General features: G+C 42.8%; 1 protein-coding gene across 1 annotated transcript in view; it reads right to left on the reverse strand.

Annotated features, from left to right (window-relative positions):
* The window catches only part of LOC309652436 (matrix-remodeling-associated protein 5-like), a 118,953-nt gene that overhangs the window by 34,833 nt on the left and 59,920 nt on the right, over positions 1 to 24,200 (reverse strand). The window lies entirely within an intron of this gene.

The raw sequence follows: 24,200 nt of genomic DNA on the forward strand, positions 1-24,200 counted from the left end.
ACTTATGCAGAGAATTTAAGTCATTCTGAAAACAGACAAGCAGGAAGACATTCTTGTGTCTGGTGACCGTCAGCTCTCCCTGCACATCACGGAAGAGAAACACGGATTTGCCGAATTGCCAGTGGCACAGGCACTGACAACACACAGGCATGTGTGTTGTAAGCAGAATAGCTTAGACAGGCACCCAAACCCAAACCGAGTTCAAAGAAGTATCGACAGGCTTTGGGACATGGTCTTTAAAGATGCAAAGAGAATTTACTTAGGAATAAAGTGGAAGGAACACATGACTCAAAACAATTAGAGTGTGGAGCAGAAGATGATGCTGGGATTGTTCTGTTGATGGTTTTCCAAAGAAGAAAAAGGCAAAGAAAATACTTAGCTGAAACAGAAACTGCGTGGTGTAGTTATGACTCCTAATTAGCCTTCAAACTTGGATCGTACCTATATGAGTTTTCAGTGGCTGCTGTAATCAATTACCATAAATTCTGTGGTTTAAAACAACAGAAATCTGACTGCTTTCCGCTCTGGAGACCAGATGTCTGAGGTCAAGGTGTCTCAGGGCTGCGCTCCCTCCGGAGGCTCTAGGGGAGGGTCCTTCCCGCCTCTTCCAGCTTCTGGGGGCTCCAGGCGTCCCTGGGCTTGTGGCCCCATCCCTCCCATCTCTGTGGGGCTTCTCCTCTGTGTCTGGGTCTCTCCTCTTCTGTGTCTTAGAAGGACCCTGTCATTGGATGTAGGGCCACCCTCATCCAGGGGGACCTCATCTCAGACCCTTCACTGCACCACATCTGCAGAGCGAGACCCTCTTTCCAAATAAGGTCCCATTCTGAGATCACAGGTGGACATGAATTTTGAGGGGATACTGTTTGCCTTACTGCACTACCCGTTTGCCCTGTAAGAAGGTAAAATGTGTCACATTGACATCGACCATAGAAGCAATAAATCAGCCCCTAACAACCTTAAAATGTCATGTTTTTAAAGTAATGATAGAAATATTGCGATGGAGGAAATAGAACCCTATCATGTTGCCTACCTGAAAATGTAGGTCCCTGGTGTGGGGTACATTGATACAGGATGGATTTTTTTTTTCTTGTTCCAGCATCTAGAACCTCCAGACCCAGCACAAACGCAGTCCTTCTTGGCATCGTTCGTCTCTGGGTCCTAAACTGGGTTCAAGCGGGACTGGCCAGGTTCATGTCATCCTACAATGCTGGGCCGTGATTGGCTGGCACCAGGATGAGCAATCTCTGATAGACCTTCTGCACCAATCAAAACACCTGGCTCCTGGATACAAATGATTGGTGCACGGGTGAGCACATGACCCAGGCCAGGCCAGTCACGACCCATGCCCAGAACTTCTCAAACAGAGAGGGAGATGCAGTTTCTGGTGATGCCCAGTGGGCAGGTGTGAAGACCCACAGCCGCCATATTTCTTGTCATGGTGAGGAAGGCTGTTCAAGAAAATGAGGTCAACATTTTGGAGAAGCAGAAATGGGAGATGGAGCAGAGAGCACTTGACTCCTTTTTTTTTTTTTTTTTCTTTCTCGGTCTCGCTGTGCAGCTTGGGGGAATCTTACTTTCCCGACCAGGGATTGAACCCGCAGCCTCGGCAGTGAGAACGCAGAGTACTAATCACTGGACCGCCAGGGAATTCCCACCTTTGCTTCCTTCTCAAGGTTCCTGTGGGTTCCAGGAACCTCCCTGTCTTGCCTGAGTTGGTTCAGCTGAGTCGATAGCTTCTCCTGTTACGGATCAGAGCAGAAATGCCCACTGGATGGTGTTCGTCTCCAAGCCCCATAAAGACAGATGTTCCGCCCTCAGACGTGTTGGTTTATTGTGGGGAACTACAGATTAACTATCACAAAAGACGCTGCCTCAGGACCTTTGCACTGACTGTGTCTGTTACCTGGACTGCTCTTTCCCCAGATTCCCCCATGCCTTCCTCTGGACCTTCTCCTGGCCTTTGCTCAGGGGGGGTCCCTTTCAGCAAGTCCTTCTCTGACCACTCCCCCTATACTTTTCACTTGTCTTTCCAGCTTCATTTTTCCACAGGTTGGAGCTGAAAAGAGACAGGTGGACCTGAGGAGAGGCAGATAGAAGCGGGTGGAAGCTTTGAGTTTCAAGTTAATTTGTCATCTCCACGGACTGCATAGTTTCCCTTTGATTCAGGAAAGTTTCCATCACCTTTCAGCACACACTTAGCCAACAGGCACCTTTATTGCTTTCCTAGCTTGAGTAGGGTTTTTGTTACTTGCAATGAAAAAATTTCTCAGTGATATAACAATCACCATCCAAATGTTAACCCAGTTTTTTTTTTTTAATTGCACCACTTAGAACAAATGATAATGTAAGATTCATCACTTTTTGATCAACAAAACCTGTATGGTAGGGATACATAAGAAAGAAAAATGTATGTTTGCTTTGTTTTCATTATGATGCTATGTTTTATTATTATTAGAACACACAGTCATTTATCCATGAGTTTCATTTTTTTCCTGAAAAGGGTTTTCAGGATTTCCTGAAAATAATTCCTAAGGTAATGGTTTACAACTGGTCCTTCCCCATTTGTTTCTCGGGCATAATCATTATGAATATAAGCATATGCATTAATGTTTATTCTTTCATGTTTTACAGTGTTTTTAATGGCATACACCCACATATACATGCTTGACTGTATATAAAAATTCTGAAAGAAGTTAAAAGAAATTGTTAATGGTTACTTCTGACATTTAAGACTGAAAAACAAGGGGGGTAGACAAAACGTTTCGTGTTTGTATTCTTTTTTTTTTTCTTTTTTTTGCAATTTAGTTTTATACCAAAAGGGGCCTTTGTTTGGTTTAGAAATGTCTCCCGATTTTTATAAAAATACAGTGGAATGTTTTATTGCCTTGCAATTTAAACGTAAAGCTATGAAGGAATATGATGTCAGCCCCGTCAAACTTGTGAAAGATCCAGGACATATAATGCTTTTAATTCTGGGGATTCCTTTTTCTTTTAACTTAGAATAATCTTTTAAGAAGGAATATTTCTTGTTTAAATGAAACATGTGTCCAAAGTTCAGTCATTCTTTGACTTCCGCTTTTATTTTATGAAGGTAAAAGCCACACAATACAAAACTTACCATTTAAACCACTTTAAAGGGCACAATTCAGTGGGTTTAGACCATCCAGTCTTGTGCAATTGTCATCACTACCTGGTTCCAAGACATTTACGTCATCCCCAAAGGAGACCCATTAAGCGGTCACTCTTCATTTTCCACACCTCCTCCCACCCCCAGCCCCTGGCAACCACTAATCTGCTTTCTGTCTCTCTAGATTTACCTAGTTGGGACATTTCATATGAGTGGAATCATAGGGTATGTGGTCTTTTATGTGCGGCTTCTTTCACTCAGCAAAATGTTTTCAAGGTTCATCTAGGTTAGAGCCTGTATTCCTACTTCATTCATTTTTTAGGGTTGAATAACATTCCATTGTATGGCTGGACCACATTTTGTTTATCCACTCAAGCACGGGTGGATAGGTAAAATTCAGTGAAATGCTTTTTAGAAAATAGCCAAAGATGGCAGACTCTACTTTAGACCTAGTGCAACAGGCATGGTTCTGCAGGGCAGGAAATGACCACGGGTGACTATGACATGCAGAGACTCCGAGTCACACCTTGCAACCACAGTTCTTGTACTTCTGCAGGGAAAGGCAAGCTTTGCTCCTAATGTCTCTCTTCTCCACAGGGACGGAATGCATGAGAAATCTCTCTGGATCCCACGTGCAGCATCATTCAATAGAATTACTGATGACAATCATTTTTAAGATTCTAATAGTTGTGTTGGACTGCTGACTTGTACTCAGCAGCTGACTTGACTTAATTAAAGGCATTTGACTCCGAATTTCCTGCCTAGGGGCAAGGGTTATGTCCACTTATAATTTGCATAGATAAAACTATATTTAGGAAGAACTGGCAAAGTGTGTCTGGCATGAAGACTTTTCTCTATAGCTTAGGTGGAATTCTGCCCATTTTAGGAGTTTCTAAATCAGAGAACAGAGAATGAGAGCACCTAGATATCCCTTTGCTCGCTAGTAGTTTAGGTTAGATGTAACTTGTTCAAGGAGAAGTATAGTTTATGGCTGTTGATGCCTTGACCACCAGGGTTCACACCGATGAGCCACGGTCAGGACTTTAAGGTCTCAGTAGAATAAGAATAGAATCCATCCTGAGGTGGATACCTACTCAAATAACCCCGATTCAACTCAGAGCTCTGAGGGGGAGGGATGAATCGGGAGATTGGGATTGACATATACACACCACTATATATAAAACAGATAACTAATAAAGACCTACTGTAGAGCACAGGGAACTCTACTCAATACTCTGTCATGACCTATATGGGAAAAGAACCTTAAAAACCGTGGATATATGTATATGTATAACTGATTCACTTTGCTGTACACCTGAAACTAACACAACACTGTAAATCAACTACACTCCAATAAAAAATTTTTTTTAAATAAAATAAGATACATGAAAATGATAAAGAAAGAAACAAACAGAAAAGCTCAGAGCTCTGAGACCTGATTCTGGACCCAAAGGGATTCCATGCTGCACTGCCGTAAGATAATCTATTCATCACTTCTATCTATCTGTCTATCATCTACCTATCTGCCTATCTATTATACCTATCTATACTTAAGATAAATGAATGCAACTAATTTCCATTAATTTGACAAAAAAAAAAAAAAATAGCCTTATCCAAAGGTTTGCTTGAAATTTTGAGTCTGATGATTTCTTCTTAAATAAAATAATAATAAACTGCGTTCCACATTAAAAAAAAAAATGAGATCCTGCTTTCAATTCTTTTGAATATATACCCAGAAGTGGAATTGTTGGATCTTATGGTGGTTTTATGTTTAATTTTTTGTGAAACTTCCATAATGTGTTCTCTACCAACTGTACTATTTTACATTGCCACCAACAATTCTGATTTTTTAACATCTTCCCCAAAACTTGTCGTTATCTATTTGTGTGCTTGTATTTTTTGTTTGTTTTTATAGTAGCCACCCTAATGAGTGTGAGGTGGTATCTCATTATACTTCTGATTTGCATTTCCCTGATGATTAGTGATGTTGAGCATCTTTTCATGTGCCTGTTGGCCGTCTGTATATCTTCTCTGGAGAAATGTCTATTCAAGTCCTTAGCTTGTTTTTCAATTGGGTATTTTGAGTCAAAATCACCAATTTGGAGTCCTCTGCCACTGTTTTGTTGCTGTTGTTGAGTTTTACAAGTTTGATATATACTATGGATAATGCATCCCTTATCAAGTATTTAATTTGCAAATGTTTTCTCCCATTGTGAGGGTTGCCTTTTTATCTGCTGATACTGTCTTTTGGTGCACAAAATTTCTTAATTTTCATGAGGTCCACTCTGTCTATGTTTCCTTTTGTTGCCTGTGCCTTTGGTATGCTGTCCAAGAAATCATTGCTTAAATCTAGTGTTGTAAAGCTTTGCCCTACACTTGCTTCTCCCCATAAAATTTAATTACACCAAGTTATCAACCCTGGTGATGATTTACCACCTGGATACTCTTCTAACCTAAGGATCACACTGTCAAGAGGACAACATAAATCTAATGATCCTAGTTTCCAGTTTCCCGAGTTTACCCTCAAGCCTTCTTTCTTTAAAAGTGCTTACTGAGCCACTCACTGCAAATTAGATTTGATAATTGAATCGTTAAACACGACATGAATTTAAGAACATCATTTGAGTTCCGCCTTCTGCCGGTCCTGGAACAAAGTGAATTGGAACCTTGAAATAGGAGGTCTGCATTCTAAATGGACCACCCACCTTCTCCCCACATGTCATGCAAGGTATCTGAAAGAAGCTGCTTTTGTTTACTTAGCCAAATATCCTGGATCCTTAAGTGACACACATCGTGCAGTGATATTATATAACCGTCTTTCCAAGAGAGACTAAACATTTCATGACTGTTAAGGAAGGAAAAAGCAAGTAACATGTTCATACATAAAGTTTAACCCTGGGGCCAACACACCTATTAAACACCTAGAAAATTTTATATATATATACTGTATATACTGCATATATATATACATACTGTATATTTTTTGAAGGAATACAGATACAATTTACATACTTTCCACGTATGGAAACGATAGTCAGTGTATATAATCTAGGGAGCTAAGTTAATTGCAAAGGAATACCTATTGCAATACCAAGTATTACCTTGATGGCGGTGGGAAACAGGTACAAATTTGGAGGAAGTCAGATGACCTAGATCCTTCTTTAATTTTAGTGGTTAGGAGACCTATAAAGAGAGGGAAATAATAGCCCATGGGCTTAACTCAGGATGGCTGTTTCAGAAACAAGTTAAAGAACAGATAAGTGTCCTTCAAAAGGAAAAACTTCAACGGAGGGCAGTTTCCTATTTGGTTATATAGTCCCCATCTGATTTCATCACTCCATTAATGGCTAAAGTAATTCCATACCATTCTTGCCAAGCTCCTAAGTGAGTTGACTGCCTCCAATGATGGGGGCTTGATTCTTTTAGAGGCATGCCAAAATCTATCACATTCAGCCCCAAATCCATCTCTTTGTAACTTTCATGGGTCACAGGTATGCCCCAAGTGGACATGTAAGATATCTGTGGTACTTCATCTCCATGGCAGCCCTTTAAATGTTAAAAAAAAAAAGCTCTGTGCTTCCCATGTTTTACTTCCTTTAGAATAAATACATGTCCGTGCACGTCCTGGTTAAAAGCCCTTGTACCAGGCATCGCTTTTCTATATTCTTTCAAAATAAGAGTACTCTTCGCTCATGGGTATCCAGGTGGGGCTAGGTAGGGAGGGACGAGGGTTGTATCTACACCTCGGCTGATGGAGCTGAGCGGCACAGTATTGCGTTGGCCAAAAAGGTCATTCGGGTTTTTCTGTAACATCTTACGGAAAAACCCAAACAAACGTTTTGGCCAACCCAAAACACATCATCTGATCTGGGAAGATATTTCTTATGACCAATTCTCATTGAATCAGTTGTAGATTTTTGTAAAAGCTTTCAGAGGCATTTAGAAATCCTGATACCAAGCAGGACCTTGTGGGGCTGTTGGGCACAAAAGCCTTTCTGTGTCCCCCTGTGTCTTGATTACAGGAAGTGGGCTTCATTCAGCCTCCATGACCTTCCCTGAGTTCCAAAGGGCAGGTTCAGACAGATGCTAATCAGGGAAGGGAGGGGATGTGAGACAAGGCAGGAAGAGCCAAGGGAAACAATAGTGCAGCCTTGGGACAGGGTCCTGGTTCCCCCTCTAGGGATACACAGAACAGTATCTTTGAGCTGTTTTGCAGATGGGAGAAGTTAACTGCATGCTGCCCACCAGCACACAGACCCCAGACCGGTTGGAACCAGAAGGTTGATGACGCCGACTCCTTATGATCTCCCCACCAACCAATCAGAAGAAGGTCCACGAGCTGACCACGCCCCCTTTGAACCAGGACTATAAAACTCCTCACTACCCCCTGCAGGTCAGGACACAAAGTTTTGAGGGCATGAGCCCACTGTGGCCCCCTTTGCCTGGCAGAGCAAGAAAGCTATTCTCTTCTACTTCATCCCAAAGCTCTGTCTCCGAGCATTAATTCAGTGTCAGGGTAACAGAGGCTGGATTCAGCTTCAGTCTCTGCCCATCGGGTGTGGAGATAACAAGTGCTGCTGTGCGGAGTGGGAGCATGTGTCTTCTCCAGCTGGGCCCTACGTCATCACAGGGGTCCTTGGAAAAGGGAGGCCAGAGGCTCAAAGCTTGCAAAGGACACGTGACCTGAGAAACAGGTTGGACTGATGTGACGAAGGGGCTGTGAGCCCAGGAATTCAGACAGAGTTGTTTTTTTGTTTTTGGCCGTGCGGCATGTGGGATCTCAGTTCCCCGACCAGATATCGACCCTGTGTCCCCTGCTCTGGAAGCGTGGTCTTAATGGCCAGACCAGCAGGGAAGTCCCTGGACAGAAGTTACAAGCTGGAAAGATAAGAAACAGGTTCTCTCTTGGTGCCTCCAAAATGAACCAACCCTGCCCACACTTTGATTTTAGAACTTTGGTGTCCACAACGGTAAGAGAATACATTTGTGTTGTTTTGAGCTGCTAAGTGGGTGGCAGTTTGTTACAGCAGCCCTAGGAGACAATAGACTTAAATCCTGCTGACCAGCCTACAGCACAAGATAGATCCCCATCAGGCCCTTTACACCTACTGGAAACCTCTTTCTCCAAATGCTGAATGGTTTATAAAGATACCATCTCTTCAGAGTGGCTCTCCTGCTTCCCTTTGTTCCAGAATAAGCTTCCCCCCTCCCTGTGGCCTGATGGACTTTTGGAAACAGTCGTAAATACTTGGATTTGGCATTGATTGCATCGTCTCTAACCGCTCCCCCTGGAACATGAGGTCAACGGGATCGTCAGCTTTCTCACTGCATTTTTCTAAGAAAGTGCCTGGAACCATCAGTAGACATTGGAGGAAGAAACGGGCGTGCCCAGGTTTAGGGGGTGGTGTGCTGAATGAGTACAAAGTATCGTCGCAGGAAGGAAGGAAAAGAAATTAGGTTTAATCACGGACTGAGAGAGCCATGGGGCTTCCTACGAAGGGAGCAGAGCACATCTATCGGAAACCAGAATCAGAGAACACCACGTACCAGCTGTGTCTCCTTGGTTCTGAGACCCTGGCTGCAGCGTGAAGCTCCTTCCAGGCGTGGTTCTCAGACTCAGCTGCACAGGGAAATCACCATGAGCTGCAGAAAATACCCTTGTCTGTGGTCCCTCCCAGAGATTCTGACTTAGTTGCTCGTGACCGTGGGATGGTAGATGTATCCAGGTGATTGGAACATCCCATGTACGGATGGGGTGATACCCAGATCCCAAGAGACAAACAAAATTACGGGGGATGTTAGCTTGGCTCAGGATGTAGGAGGGGGGACCACAAGGAATCAGGGAACAAGAGAAATCCTGAAAAAGTAGATCTTTAATATCAAGATGGTTGGGACTTCCCAAGTGTCGCAGTGGTTAAGCATCTGCCTGCCAATGCAGGGGACACGGGTTCGAGCCCTGGTCCGGGAAGATCCCACATGCCGCGGAGCAACTAAGCCCGTGCGCCACAACTACTGAGCCCGCGAGCCACAACTTCTGAAGCCTGCATGTCTAGAGCCCGTGCTCTGCAACAAGAGAAGCCACCGCAATGAGAAGCCCATGCACTGCAGTGAAGAGTAGCCCCCGCTCGCCCCAACTAGAGAAAGCTCGTGCGCAGCAACGAAGACCCAACGCAGCCAATAAATTAATTAATTAATTAAAAAAAAATCAAGGTGGTCATATTTTCCTTCTACAGGGTAAAACGAACTCAATTTTTAACCTGAGTTAGAGTGTGTGTGCGTGTGTGTGCATGTGTGTGTGTTTATCCCTTAAGGACTTGAGTCATTATACTATTAATTTATATTTCTGAAATTGTTTTATTTCACAGTGTTTTATACACAGTGCCCTAGAGGAAAAAATGTAATTTTCTCTGATTTGAAGCCAATCCCATTTTTTGGCTGTGGTTCAGACATAAGGGGGGCTGGCAGAATTTTAATTGTCTGAGATTGTGGGAATGCACGTAAATTGAAATTTATACAGGGAAACAGTGTGTAGGCAGTGTTTGCCTATTAGCTCCCAAAGAGACAGTAAATATTTTTTTCCATGTAATTCCATCCTAAGGAATGCCTTGTTTAATTCCCAGAAGCCACCTAGAAAATCAGGGTACACCCAAAGAGACGCCAGCAAGAGTTTTGACCCTAAACAGAGGAAGCTAGTGTCTCCACCCGATGACCTACACCATTCAAGGACAGAGAAGTAATACTGTATGAAGGAAGAGCTACCATATGACCCAGCAATCCCACTACTGGGCATATATCTAGAGAAAAACATGGTTTGAAAGAATACGTGCACCCCAAAGTTCATAGCAGCTCTATTTACAATAGCCAGGACATGGAAGCAACCTAAATGTCCATCGACAGAGAAATGGATGAAGAAGATGTGGTTCATATATACAATGGAATATTACTCAGCCATGAAAAGAATGAAATAATGCCATTTGCAGCAACATGGATGGACCTAGAGATTACCAATACTAAGTGAAGTCAGTCAGACAGAGACAAATACCATATGATGTCACTTATATGTGGAATCTCAAACATGATACAAATGAATTTATCTATGAAACAGAAACAGACTCACAGACATAGAGAACAGAGCAGTGATTGCCAAGGGGGAGGAGGCCGGGGTAGGGAAGGATTGGGAGTTTGGGATTGACATATACACACTATTATATTTAAAACAGATAACTAATAAGGACCTACTGTAGAGCACAGGGAACTCTGCTCAATATTCTCTAATAGCTAAATGGGAATAGAATCTGAAAAAGAATAGATACATGTATATGTATAACCAAATCTTTTTGCTGGGCACCTGAAAACTAACACAACATTGTAAATCAACTATACTCCAATATAAAATAAAAATTTTAAAAATTATCCATTGTTAATCTGAAACTCACCTTTCACTGGAATCCTCTAAACCTGGCAACCCTGCCACTGGCCATTTAGAGTTTGAGAAATAATAGATAAGTGGCTTGATATTAGATCAAATATTGGACCCTTTGACATCAATAGAGTAGTAATAATTATTATTACTATTCTATTGCATCAGTATTATTTACAGAATTACTATAAATAACTTTTATAGAGGAATTATTCTATAAAAATTATTATTCTATTGATTGCTTATAATATATAATGCAATATATTAATAACAATAATAATTATTATTATTTTATTTTGTCTTTCGGTGGAAGAATTTCTCCGTTTGCCTTAAATCCCGCTGTGTTAGGAATCGTCCTAATGCCCATCCAAAGTCAAACCTGCTTGCTGAGTCTTGTTTGTCATTTCTTCTCATATCTCCGGGTCAGGATACTAAGAGGCAGAGACAAATCATTAAGCCCACAGGAAACAGAGGCTTTTCTTTGAAAGTAGAAATGCGGACCAAATGTATGTTATTTTTTTATTATTATTTTTAACTTTCTTTTTTTTTAACTAACCCGAATGTACATTAAAAATTCATCTCCATATGTGATAGTAATGTATTCATCCTATCCTTTGATCATTTTCAGCCACCTGCCTTCTGGGTGTTTTTGAAGGATGTCCTGTGCGTTTGCAAATGGTTACAAGACTCGCATTTGGAAATAAAAGTGAAATCAGTTCAAAACACTGGAACTTCTTCTTTTTGACCCTGGAGTCAGAGGTAACCTCTGATGAGCTATAAACCCTTGGAAACTTTAATTCAACTACATGCAAAAGGGGAAAAATTGGCATTTTTAGACATTTTTATTTGAACAGTTCTTAAAGAGACCTCAGCACAGAAAAGAAAAAAATCTGCCATGATTTTACTATACGAGAATATGTCACAAATGCAAAACATAACACATCTTCACTAAATAATGCATATGGTGAATATTCATTACAAGCAAAAGACAGATGAATAGAATAAACCACGATCTACAGCATGCCAGTGTCTAAAGAAAAAAATTTTAAACTTAATAAAGAGAAGCAACTGAATCTCCTTTTATGATTTTGGCAAAGACCTTGAAAATTGCAGCTTTTTAGAGCAAATGCACATTTTCACGGTCACTAAGCAGGTAGATGAAGAGAAAGGAAAAGTGGTGGTCAAAAAAAAAAAATATATGATCAGAGGAGTTTTAAATTGAATAAAGCAGATGGCAAGTGGCCATCCGTTAAGTTGCTCCACATCTTGGAAGACAAATTCAAAAAGGAAGCCAATTTCCAAATTAAAAAATAAAGCCATTGCTGAAAGAACGGTTCCTTTTTTCAAGTTTTTCTTTATCCTTTGTAAGCTGTGCCTACCTTCCTGGTTACCGGTCATCTGGGACTTTGTGGTCGCAAATTGTTAACATATAATTTGTTTCTAAGAGTCCACATGGTGCCCTGGAATTGGAGTCGATGCTCTTTGGGGGTTTCGCTTTGGTTTAGAAAAAAAAATCATGAGCCATGAAAAGATTCTTTCTCAATATTGTTTACTTTGAAAGACATTTAAGGTTCCTTTCTGGCTCTTAATTTATCCTGCTTTAAATTAAAGGGTTGTGAGGGCAAGCATGTATTAAAGCAATCTAAAAATAAAAATGCAGATGTAATATCTATAAAGCATGTGAAGAGGGTACTGGGGGAATGTGTTTCATGGGTGGACTGCCTGTTAAGAGCTTCTTTTTTTATAAATTTATTTATTTATTTTTGCCTGCGTTGGCTCTTCGTTGCTGCGCGCGGGCTTTCTCTAGTTGCGGCGAGCGGGGGCTACTCTTCGTTGCGGTGCGCGGGCTTCTCATTGCGGTGGCTCCTCTTGTTGCAGAGCACGGGCTCTAGGCGCACGGGCTTCAGTAGTTGTGACTCCCGGGCTCTAGAGCGCAGGCTCAGTAGTTGTGGCGCACGGGCTTAGCTGCTCGGTGGCATGTGGGATCTTCCCGGACCAGGGCTCGAACCCATGTCCCCTGCATTGGCAGGCGGATTCTCAACCACTGCACCACCAGGGAAGCCCAAGAGCTTCTTAAAATACAATCAGTGCTTCCTAAGTTTAGGAGATACGGTATCATGCGTAATGCTTTGCAAGAAGAAAACCCCATAATGTACGGATCTGAGAAATCTTCCTAGACCCGTGCTTCTAAAGTTTTAACGTGCTTTTGCATCACCCAGGGATCTTGTTACAATGCAGATTCTGGTTCGGTACATCTGGAGTAGGGGTCCCAAATTCTGCATTTCAAACTCTCCCAGATGATGCCGATGTTATGGGTCCATGGACCACACTCTTGAGCAGCACATCCATTAGAGCAGAATCTCTTGGACCAGAACCTAGCACTGGATTTGTTCTTCAAATCCCCAGGTCACGTTAATATGTGGTTAGGATCGAAAAACCCAGATTGACCCCGACTTCTTGGTTTTCCAGAAGAGGAAACGTAAGACCTAGTGTTCTTAGGACTTGGCCATGTTCCCATGACAACAAGGAGGAATCATGGCAACCACAGCCCACTTCCCTGATTCCCAGGTGTTGGCATCTATTCTGTACCACCTTAGCATCCCTGATCTGAAGAACTTTGATGGGTGAGAACACAAAGCACGTAGTCATGTCTCAAAGGCTACAGCTAAGAGATTGGAGGAGAAAATTCAGTCACAAACATTTTCTTTCCTTCTTTGGTGGTGCTTTCACTTGCCAGTTGGGACGGGGTCAATCCCCATCCTTGACGAAAGTAGTTGGACGAGATAGGATGGGGAGACAGGTGGTAATAGGGACAATGAGGGAGAGGAAAAGCGAGACATACAGATGGTGGCAACAGAAGCCTTCGGTCAGGGCTGCCCTGGGCTCACGCCTACATAAGAGACACCTCTGCAGAGTCGTAGTTTCCACGGGGATGGTCCACCCATCTGCATTCCCTGACATACCCACTTGCATCACCTGAAACACATTATTACTACTAGTGCTAGGTATTTTTTTTTCAAAAGAAATTTCCTGAAGAGCTGCTGGAACCAACCATGCCTGAAGTCCAGCTGTCACCAACCACACAATGAGATGGGCCTGAACACGTCTTGCTGGTGAGGGTGATTTCAAGAGGCAGACAGTTTCTCACAGCTCTGAGTTATGGAAATGTGAAACAAACAGGGGTAAAGAGCAGGGAATACAAAGCTTCAGCCGGTCTTATCCATTTGCAGCTAAACGGAGCAGGGAAAAAGGCAGGGCCATCCGAAAGTCTGTACTTCCTGAAAGAGATGATTTCTTTTTCACAGCTACGAAGGCTTCAGGGGAACATAAGAAACAGATTTGCACAGATTCTCTTGTTGAGAAAGTTCACATTGAGAAATATCCTCTGGCACCTCATAGAAACCACCAGGGAAGCACACCTCCAGATTCAAAATCAAGGAGGGTGGTTAGGCATGGTTTCTCCTATGGCCTCACTCCTGGTTTATGGTGGAACAAAAAGGCAAGTCTTGTCCGTATCTTCTCCCCCATCATAAGCTGTTCTTACTTGAATCACTGTTTTTTTTCTTCAGTTACAGTCTTCTGCTTGGAGGGAGATGACATAGAAAAAGCAAAGAAAAAAAAAAAAGAATTTCTAGCAAAAAGTTTCTGTTTCACAGACACACAAAATCCACATTTATTTGTGTGTTGAAAGAACTCCAAGATCCTGATGTGAAAAGAGAAAAAAAAAACAAACCCACATATAATGATTATGCTGAGCTCTGAAATGCTCTGTTGTGTAGACTAGTGGTTAAGAACTCAGAGACAGAAGCCAAACCCTGAGTTCAGATTCCAGCTCCTACTTGGATAATAAGTGTCCTGACTCACAAAGATAATGTCTGTGAAGCCATTAGCCCAGGACCAAGCACACACACAGGCCATTCAGTTGATAGTATTGTGATGATTTTATAACACTTTCAGAAATCGCTTCATCGCAGTCTTCATTTATCACCAATCCTACAATTAGCTCTTTCTTTTGCTTCTTCCTCTTCCAGACATGCTATGTACCGACAAGATGCTGAGATAATATAAGATTTGTGTGCTGAGGAGATGGGCCATTAGGATGCGAAAACATCCCTGGAGAATTACAGAATAACACATGCAAAAAAAAAAAAAAAAAAAAGACCAGCAATAGGAAGAGTAGAAAATAATGATTTATTAGAACCCATGACTCTTGCCAAAAATGATCTCAGTGAGCAACCCTTTAGGTAAATAATGCGTAGGAGGTTCTTAATCACATATATCCAGTGTATCTATTGGGTTCCAGAAGGCAAATTCATGGCAGGGATGCCATTTCTCTTAGACAACAGAGCTGCCCCCAGGCTTTGTGGTCGAAGAGCTCTGGCCGACAGGGCCAGCCTACTCTGTGTGCATGAGGAGAGCGGAACTGAGTGTCTAGGCATGAAGATAATCTTCTGATTAGACCCAAGCATGGCGTCTTTGTAGGGATGCCAGCTGCAAACGTAAGCCACCAGATGCCGTCTGCCATAGCTCACCTCCAGTAGACACAGGAAAAATAACTTAGAATGGCTTCTTTTGAAGCCAGGAACATTATTCCATTGCAGGGATATTTCATGTGCCTCCTCAGTCTTTGAGGATTGTGTGTGTGTGTGTGTGTGTGTGTGTGTGTGTGTGTGTGTGTGTGTGTGTGTGTGTGTGTGTGTGTGTGTGTGCGTTTCGTCCTATTTGCCTGCTCTGTTGTTCTAGCCCTATTAAACACTTCACCATCTATTGGTGTTGGGTGTATTGGACAAAAATGTAAACCTACTCAGGGCTTGACCTCAGTTGATTTTGTACTTTATAACAATGCTCTAAAAATACCAATTCATCCACGTGCAGTTTTCCTTGTGTTTCAAAACATGTTGGTGACTTATGAATTTCCTCAACTCTAATCAAGGGAGTCAACCTTCCTGTTGAAACTCTCTGAGTTACTCTTGCATCCTTGAACGGACTGGACATTTGCTATGACTAAGAATTGCTTCGATCAATGTTTCTCACACATTACTAATGAATGGCAGCCTTTATTGTTAATGGGAAGAGAGATGAGCAAAATATATTAATCCCTAAAAGTTGAAACTCGTTGCCACAAACACGTTGTGTGAAACTCTCAAAACTCTATGACCCATATTGTTTTAAAATAAGCCTTGAAATGATTTAAAGATAATGAATCTAAGTTGAAAATGGAAAAAAAAGAAAAAAACAACAACCATGAACCAAATACCCTGAGGTAAGCAGCCGTGGTTCTCATCAGCACTGTAAACGCCTGGGGAGAGAGAAACAGTATCCAGCCCAGGTATGGCCAGTGCATGGGTGCATTCGTGTCCTGTGGGTGCCATCGCATAGTGCCATGGATGGGGCGGCTTAAACAACAGACATGTATTGTCTCCCGTCCTGGAGGCTGGAAGTTCAAAATCAAGGTGTCTGCAGGGCTGGTCCCTCCCGAGGCCTCTCTCCTGGGCGTGCAGACGGCCCTCTCCTCCCTGTGTCCTCATAGGGTCGTCCCTCTGTGTGCGTCTGTGTCCTGATCTCCTCTTCTTACAAGGACACCAGTCCTATGGGATCAGGACCCACCCTAATGACCTCATTTTACTTTCATCTCCTCTTTAAAGACCCCATCTCCAAATCCAACCACATTCTGAAGTCCTGGGGGCTAGGACTTGAACATATGAATTGGGGGCAGGGGGGAGGATACAATTCAGCCCATAACAGAACTGCTGGGTCATATAGTAATTCTTTGATTAACATTTTAAAAAACTTATTTATTTTATTTATTATTTTTGGCTGTGTTGGGTCTTCGTTGCTGCACGCGGGCTTTCTCTAGTTGCGGCGAACGGGGGCTACTCTTCGTTGCGGTGCGCGGGCTTCTCATTGCGGTGGCTTCTCTTGTTGCAGAGCATAGGCTCTAGGCACGTGGGCTTCAGTAGTTGCAGCATGCAGGCTCAGCAGTTGTGGCGCATGGGCTTAGCTACTCCACGGCATGTGGGATCTTCCCGGACCAGGGCTCGAACCCGTGTCCCCTGCATTTGCAGGCGGATTCTTAACCACTGCGCCACCGGGGAAGCCCTTTGATGAACATTTTGAAGAACCTGCACCGTTCACTTTTTTACTTCCATGTAGCCTTAACCATGAACCAGAAACTGTGCATGACTGTATCCTTATAATAAAAGGAGCTTAGGACACACACAGAGGGACGACCACGTGAGGACATAGGGAGGAGAGGGCCGTCTACACAGGAAGCAGAGAGGCCTCAGGAGGGACCAGCCCTGCCCACACCTGGATCCCAGATTCCGGCCTCCAGGACTGGAGACAATATATGTTTGTTGTTTAAGCCCCCAGTCTGTGGTGCTTCATTATGGCAGCTCTAGGGAACAAACACACACATGGAATTTGGAGTTCAGAGTCGTGTCCTAAAGCACTAAGATCAGTTGGTCATAGAGTTAAGCTCCCCACACAAGGCCAATTGCTCTATCTGGGCTTGTCACTTAATCTTCATCACCCTTCACTGCCCTGCAGAAACATACATACACATCTCATGGTAAAAACCTGTCCAACATTTGTCAGCGTCGCATGAAGCCAGCTGTGGGTCTGGGAGAATTTGAGGACTGCCTTCCAGGCTTGCTAAAAAGCTTCTCCAGATCAACAGAGCCTCTACACCTGCCTGTCACATCTTGAAACGTCCCCGGGGAAGAATCCTCTCTGTTGGCAGGGTTTTACAGTCTTGTATTTAAAGGAAATGTGCCCCGGAAGAGACTAAGGGATAAAGGAGAAGTAGTTGTTGGTTAGCTGGAAGCAGAGTCATTTTCTGAGAGGGGAGAAACGAGGAGGATGGAGCAAAAAGGATGGGAAGGGAGAGCTAGGAGGTGGAAAGGATGGATAGAAAGGGCAGCCAGGGACCAAGGGTGCTACAGGGCAGAGGAGACATGAGTGGGTAGAACAGGGAAAGCAGGGAGGAAGCCCATGAGACTTTGACTATAGCGTTTCTGTTCCTGCTGCCGGACTTCTCGAGGTTCCTCAGCCCATCCCAGGGGCTTCTGATTTGCTCCCTTCCGTGCTTTATCCGCTGCGTGGGAGACCCGTTTCCTCCCCAGAAACATGCTCCCTCTGGCAGCCATCAGATCCCCACCCGAAACGTTCCCTGTGGCCTCCAAGAGACCACGATGTAAAAAGCGCATCCGCTCTGAGTTCCTTCAGGGAAGCAGAATCTACCACCTCCTTCTTGGGATTTCCTTGGCTGGTGATGAATGCCGACTCCTTGTCCTACCCTCCCCCCCCTGCACCCCCCGACCCGCCAGGCCATGGCATCTGTCTCTTTTCCTCCCCAGGAGAACTGGCTGCTGACCACACAAGAGGACGGCCTGAACCATCTGACAAGAGGTCCTTCAAAGTGGTCCAGCCTCATCACCAGGCTCGTAGTGGAAATCACAGCTCAGCTCCTGTGCAAAGAACTGCGGACCCAAGCAGTTTCATCTGGGGAAACAGAACTGCTTCCCACTGGACGGATTTCTGGCGTCAGCAAGGACCTTCCTCCTGACTTCTTCTGGAATGTACGATACTTTACTGAAATTGTGAACACATTTCCAGGAATGGTCTTCTCCTTTTCATAGACTTGGTGACTTTTGGAACGTTTCCCCCCCTCCAAAAAACACGCTGCCTTTTGGCAATGGGCCATGCCATTAAATGGAAGACATGTACTTTTGCATATTCATGATTTCAGTTCCAGGCTTTAAAATATATTTTTTCCAGGGGAGATAAGAGACATACAGATTGCACCTCCTTCAGTGAAACAGAATCTACAGTTTCTTGCTGAATTGAAACCCTATGCACTGGTGGAGACCTAGTTTCTAATGAGATAAGATCATTAATGTATTGTACGTTACATGTAGGTGATGTAAGAAGAAGTGGAAGGGACTTCCCTGGTGGCGCAGTGGTTGGGAGTCCACCTGCCAATGCGGGGGACACGGGTTCGAGCCCTGGTCTGGGAAGATCCCACATGCCACAGGGCAACTAAGCCCGTGCGCCACAACTACTGACCCTGTGCTCTAGAGCCCGCGAGCCACAACTACTGAGCCCACGTGCCACAACTACTGAAGACTGTGTGCCTAGAGCCTGTGCTCCGCAACAAGAGAAGCCACCGCAGTGAGAAGCCCGCTCACCACAACGAAGAGTAGCCCCTGCTCGCCGCAACTAGAGAAAGCCCACGCACAGCAACGAAGACCCAACGCAGCCAAATATAAATAAATAAATTTATTTAAAAAAAAAAGAAATGGAAGCATCACTAAATAAGTATAGTGAACCATATTCTTTGAGTTGTTGATATTGAAAGTCCTATTTCTTCATCCTCAGATATAATCTGAAATTTACCCTTAGCTCTCAGTGAGTATATGATAACTAACTTCACTGACCCCAAAGGATGCATTTAACCTTCTCCATTCTTCCTCAAGGGTCTCTCCTGGACTACTTTCTCTTATTCGACTGACTTTTGCTAAGTTTTATCATCAGACGCCCTTGGTGTCCGTCACCACTCTAGACTTTCCAACATTCCAAATGTGTGGTGTAGCCTAGATCCTGTCTACACCCTCCAGACCCCTATATTTCATCTCCAACATCTCAAAGGTCGTTAAAGTCATCAAGACCAAAAATCAAACTTGCCTCGCAGCCTTGCAGGTCCAGGCCCACAAGCTAGGAGCCTAGCAGTGTTCATTCCTCCTTGTTTTATCCATCAGCGGCCCGCATGGGCAGCTCTCCTTGACCTGCATCTCTCCGTGCCCATCAGCACCACTGGGAAACCATCATCTGTCACCTGGACACTTTGCTTCCTGAATGGCCACCCTATGGACTGGCTCTGTTCCATATTCTCCACCCTTCAGGCAGTGACTTTTCCAAAACTCCCTTGTGCTCGAGGCAGCCTTCCTTCCTTAAACCTTTCACAGCTTGCCATGGCTCTTACAATGAACGATATAGCTGGCTTGATGTCCAAGATCCTAAATTCTGGTCCTTCCTTCCCTCCCCAGTTTCATTTCTCACCTCTCTCCCCTTTCCACCTGCCCTCCCGTCACACTGCTTCCCTCCACTCTCACTTCCGTTTGCTGGAGACCTTTGGACATACTGCATCTTCTGTGGAAGATACATCCCTGACCTGCTGGACCAACCCACTCTGTCTGTTAGGCATTCTCCTAGCATCCTGTTTATTTCCATCGTGGCACCTACCACCGTCTATAAATGTCTACTCATCTGATTTTTAAATTACCGTTGGCTTCCAGTACTCTGGCTGTGCTCGCTTCTTAACCCCCATAACTCAGCAGGCGTGCAACAAAAACACACGAATCAATGGATACAAGTAATGCACTCCAGAGCTATTTAAAGAGTTTGCTACCAGGAAGCCTGTCTTGGAGGAGAAAGTTAAACAGGAAACCCTGTCCCTCGGGAGTTGTTCTCTGGCTCCTTGCAATGATTCTGAGAAGCAAAGAATGCACTCGGGTAGCTCAGACTGCACAGTTCATGACCACGTCTAAAGCTGTTCCTTATTCCGTTCACGGGAACATACTGTATTTAATACCTTCTATGATGTTAGCTTTGTTTCTCATCTAAACGTCGGAATTCTGACCTTAAGGACTCTTCTTGATGCTGTTCTTGTCTCAAATCTTATTAATCCTAATAACTGCTGGATTCCGTTTATGCCTCAGACTGAGAAGCACGTCAGGGTCCATCTTCTCAAGCTGCCAGCGGTCAGGTTCAAGATGCCAAGGAGGACGTGAGGTCGTTCATGAACACTAAGCATTCTTTCTCACCTTGGATGGAATAATTAATTTTTTTTTGTTTTTTTATTTTTTTAGATTTTTAAAATTGGGTATAATTGATTTACAATGTTGTATTAGTTTCAGGTGTACAGCAAAGTGATTCACGTGTATATATATATATATATATATATATATATATATATATATATATATTCTTTTTCAGATTCTTTGAAAAGGAAAATAACTTTGATCCACCATGGCCTTCTGGTTATATCCCAAAGTCACGGGTTCCTATTATTCTATTTTCCCAATGGCTTCAACGGCAGTATTTTAGAGACTCTGGTAAGACGTAGCAGATGAAGAAGGAGGTGGTGTGTATATGTATACTTGCATATGGCATTCCATCAACATTAGGGGAAATGTGTTTCTGTATTTGGTTTGGATCTAACACCACGATGTGAGAATGGATTCATTTCACCCAGCGAGGGGCACCATCTCAAACCCCAGGGAACACAAATAGGAAGGTAAGTCGTATACAACCTTTGAGCCAAGTCCTTGCCATATAGCATCTTATTGAATCCCGTCCATAACCCAACAAGGTCCAAAGATATTGAATAAAAATACTTGCTCAAGAATTGAAGTCAAGCAGACTGCAAACCTTTGCTTTATCTGGTAGACATTGATCCCGTAATCTGTAATCCCAAGGAGCTCACTGGTAAGCAGAGCAGAAGTAGGCAGAAGGTTGAACAATTCACCCAGAGAAGTACATAGTAAGTTGATAACCTAGTGCTTGGGATCTAAGTCAGCTGAGTTTGGGATTAACAAACACACACTACTATATAAAAAATAGATAAACAACAAGGACCTACTGTGTAGCACAGGGAACTATATTCAATGCCTTTTTTAAAAATTGAAGTATAGTTGATTTACAATGTTGTCTTTAATTACTGCTATACAGCAGAGTGATTCAGTTATACATATATATATATATGCATTCTTTTTTTAATATTCTTTTCCATTACAGTTTATCATAGGATATTGAATACAGTTCTCTGTGCTATACAGTAGGACCTTACTGTCTATCCTTCAATGTCTTGTAATAACCTGTAATGGAAGAGAATCTGAAAAATCTGAAAGATGTAAAACAGAATCACTTTGCTGTACATCTGAATCTAACACAACATTGTAAATCAACTATACTTCAATTAAAATGGAAAAAGTTAAAAATAATTAAAACACAAACAAAGAAACCCCCAAAGAGTCAAACTTGAAAAAAAGTAATTGAAAAGCTCAACTCTTTCTTCAGCTATTATTTCTAAGGTCATTACAAATGGAGAAAAAAATTGAATTTGCATGAGGCTAATTAGCTCTTTTTTTTCAAGACTTTTTTTTTTTCCTCTAGGGCAGTTTTAGGTTCACAGCAAAATTGAGGGGGAACATACAGAGATTTCCTACAGCCCCTCTCCGACCCCTGCCAACAGGCTCCTCCACTGTCCATATCCGCCACCAGACAGAACATCTGTTATCACTGAACAACCTACACTGACACATCGTCACCACCCAAAGCCCACAGTTTACATTAGGGATCCCTTTTGGTGGTGTACATTCTATGGGTTTTGGCAAATGTATAATGACATGTCATCTACCATGAATTAGCTTTTTAACTTAAAAAATAATTTTAAAAAATAAATTTCCATGAAGCTAGTATATGAATTGATATGAAACCCTAGATTTAACTTTGTTCCCTAACTATACAAGCATGCCTATAATAAACAATATTATGCTGGGCTGCTTTCCTGATCATGCTTCTGGGGGCATGGGGGAACCGCCTTGTACAAAGATCTCAGGGTAAGGGCCTCAAGGGTAACCCTCAAAACCCAGTCACTTCCAAGTAGGCAAAAGCAGACATCTTCAAAATGGTTTAATTAATTAATTGATTAGTGGCTTAATACCTGGAGCAGAGGATTCCAAACCTTATCAAACCTTGGAATCATCAGGGGATCTTTAAAGATGCCGGTACCCAGGACACAATCCAGATATCCCAGTTAACTGATCAGGAATTCATACTGGGCATTAGGATTTTTTTTATTGAAGTATAGTTGATTTACAATACTACATTCGTCTTGAGAGTACAACATAGTGAATTGATGTTTTATAGATTATACCCCATTTAAAGTAATTATGAAGTATTGGCTCTATCCCCTGTGCTGTATAATATATCCTTGTAGCTTATTTATTTTATACATAGTAGTTTGTACCTCTTAATCCCCTCCCCCTATTTTGCCCTTCCCCCCCCCTTCCCTCTCCCCACTGGGAACCAATACTTTGTTCTCTGTATCTGTGAGTCTGCTTCTTTTTTTGTTACATTTGTTCATTTGTTGTATTTTTTAGATTCCACATATAAGTGCAATCCTATAGTATTTGTCTTTCTCTGTCTGACTTATTTCACTTAGCATAAAACCCTCCAAGTCCATCCCTGTTGCTGCAAATGGAATTATTTCATTCTTTTTTATGGCTGAGTAATATTCCATTGTATATATGTACCACATCTTCTTTATCCATTCATCTGTTGATGGACACTTAGGTTGCTTCCATGTCTTGGCTACTGTAAACAGAGCTGCTGTGAACATTGGGGTGCATGTATCTTTTGAGATTAGTGTTTTTGTTTTTCTGAAACATACCCAGGAGTAGAATTGCTGGATCATATGGTAATTCTATTTTTACATTTTCAAGGGAGCTCCATACTGTTTCTCACAGTGGCCGCACCAATTTACAATGCAACCAACACTGTACGAGGGTTCTCTTTTCTCCATATCCTCGGGCGTTAGGATTTTTGAGAGCTCCTCAGGTGATGGGCGGCCAAGTTTGGGTCCCTCTAATCTGTAGAATAACAGACCAGACAGACCAATAGAAGCTCTGTTTGTAGGTTCATACGTATATACATATATGTATACATATATCCACTCACCGATGACTTGCAATCAGCCGTGGTGAATGTTTGCACTACAGGAATTGGCAAGTACTTCACATATTGAGTTTTGCTGTCATTCCCAGGATTAAGATCTTCAGAAACTTAGGAGCGTGGGGTCACTTGGATCCCTCCAAGGAGATGGAGTGAAGGTGAAAAAGTCACCCTGGGGAGTAGCTGACAGCCCTAGGCCGGCTGGGTGGCCTGTGGTAGAGGTCAGAGGGCAAGGGCCAGTTTTAATTTGCGCTGGGCGGTCCTCCTCCCCTGAGGCTGACACCAAACACCCCAGTCACCCAAAGCTCATCGCAAAGCTTCTGCTAACAGAGATAAAAGTCAGTTTATAAGAAGGTGAAGATCAGAGGGTTGACACAATGCTGTACCCCTTTTATTGATTGTTACCCTAAAAACCCAAATGACCCAAGTTTACTGCTACACCTACATTGGCCTCACCAAGCTTGTAATTAATTCTAGACCAAAGCAGAGCCAAGAAGTGACTGATGATATATAACAACCAAGAAGCGATTTACGATACATGTATGTGTATGTGTGTGTATATATATATATGCTTACTGGATATCCATTTCCTGCCTTTGATATATCTGTGTGTATGCTTGATACGTTTTTCACATGAGAAGGAAATGCGAAGCTTGTACATGTATGAAAAGAAGCAGGCTGTTTAACTTTATTGCACCATTTTTCAACAAAAAGGTCTACAACAGTAACATGCAAGCTGCAAGCCTTCTCTTGCAAAAGTATCTATTCCAACCTTCTAAGATGGGAAAGAGCCAAGTGGTTTCATCTTTGTCAACGAGGGATTTTCTTTTTCACTGAGACATCCAACCATTAAAATCAATCATTTGGGAACACAGAACGTCCTTTTAAGGCAAGACAAGCTTTGTTTGTGTTTGATTT

The sequence above is a fragment of the Balaenoptera physalus genome, assembly GCF_965194825.1.
Source record: "Balaenoptera physalus genome assembly, chromosome: X".
NCBI lineage: Eukaryota > Metazoa > Chordata > Mammalia > Artiodactyla > Balaenopteridae > Balaenoptera > Balaenoptera physalus.